Here is a 1,704-nt window from a genome sequence, read left to right as displayed (position 1 = left end):
CGCGGCAAGGCGGGGGCAGGGGGCACTTGGCTAAGGGCCGACGGTCTGTAGGGGCGGGGCTGAGGCGCAGCGGCTAGCGCCGGGGAGGAGCGTCTCAGCCGCCCCTCAGGCCTGGGGGTCTTTGCTCCCGGGTCCGCTGTGGTATGAAGGGCCGAACTGCAATCACTGGCCGTCTCTAGCAGTCCACATGTTTGCTCTAGCTCGGGTCACCAGAGACCAAGTGTGAAAAATCAGGGCAGGGGGTGGGGGGTAATAGGAGCCAATATAAGAAAAAGCCCCAAATATCAGGACTGGCCCTATAACATTGGGGCATCTGGTCACCCTCGCTCTAGCCAAAGCCCCAGTAGAAATGCCCCTTCTCCAGGTGCTGCTGGGCACCGTGACCTGGGGGAAGCAGCACCCTCAGCGCCAGCCAGGCTGGAGAGCTGGGGACTCACAGTAAAATCTGCTAGTGTTGGCCTGACTTGCTCCCCCAGTAGCCGGACATGTGCTGGGCCGTCCCAGGGCACAGGCATGGTGCATCCCTTCCTTTAGCAACCTACAGCTACATTGCTAAAACAGGGCCTCTTTTTTCAGTGCCTCCTACAATGGGAAAGTGGGAAGTGAGCAGAGCAGAGATGTGTGCATGAGAGAGACCCCTGCACCAGTCAGCAGAGTTGATCATGCACAAGGGAACAAGTAAGCTGCCTCCTCAAAAGAGGAAAAATAACTTAGGCCTTGTCTATACTACACAGTTTAGTTGACAAAAGGCAGCTTTTATCAACAAAAGAGTGGAGGTGTACATGCAACAATGCTCCTCCCACCAATTTAATTCCCCTGCTACATCCACAAAATAAAACCACCTCAACAAGCGGCATAGAGCTTTTTGTGATGTAGTTAAAGCGATGCAATGTCAGGGTAGATTGTGCTTCCTTATGTTGCCCTAATTGGGCTCCAGGAGGTGTCCCACAATGGCCATCATGACCGTTCTGGTCAGTAGTTTGAACCCTGCACTCACCACCCATTTAAAGACCCAGGAATTTTTGAACTTCCTCTTCCTGTTTGCTGTGCATGGACTGTTCACACAACATCTTTCCAGCTGACCATGCCAGCTTTCTATAACATATGTGCTCCCACATGGAGTACACCAAAGCTGTTGGATTTGCTGGGTTTGTAGGGAGAGGAGGCTGTGCAGTTGCAGCTTCACTCAAACTGTAGGAACTTTGATGTCTACCAGAAGATTGCTTGTGGCATGCAAGAGAACACCAATGAAAGGGATATGCAGCAGTGCTGTGCTAAGATCAAGGAGCTGAGGCAGGCATACCAGAAGGCAAGTTAGGGCAACTATTGCTCTGGTGCAGTGCCAATGACATGCTACTTCTACAAGGAGCTGCAAACCATCCTTGGTGGTGACTACACCACCAAGAGCCCCATGGATACTTTGGGGGGACTGGAGGCAGCAGCCAGTGGAGTCAAACCTGAGGATGAAGTGGTGGATGAGGAAGTGGAGTTGGAGGAGGATGTGGGACATGCGACAAGGTCATCCAGTGTCATGGTAAGCCAAGGCCTATTTTCGACTCAAGAGAGGGCTAGCCAGTCCCAGCACTCTGACTCTGGCACTCATGAAGCAGGAGAGGCAAGCTCTGGTAAGCACACATTTTGCTTTCATACTTCACAGTCATAAGAGACTGAGGTCTCATTTACTTTGTTATAAGGTAGAAGAGG

The sequence above is a fragment of the Gopherus evgoodei genome, chromosome 2, assembly GCF_007399415.2.
Source record: "Gopherus evgoodei ecotype Sinaloan lineage chromosome 2, rGopEvg1_v1.p, whole genome shotgun sequence".
Taxonomy (NCBI): Eukaryota; Metazoa; Chordata; order Testudines; family Testudinidae; genus Gopherus; species Gopherus evgoodei.
This window is presented reverse-complemented; position numbering follows the sequence as displayed.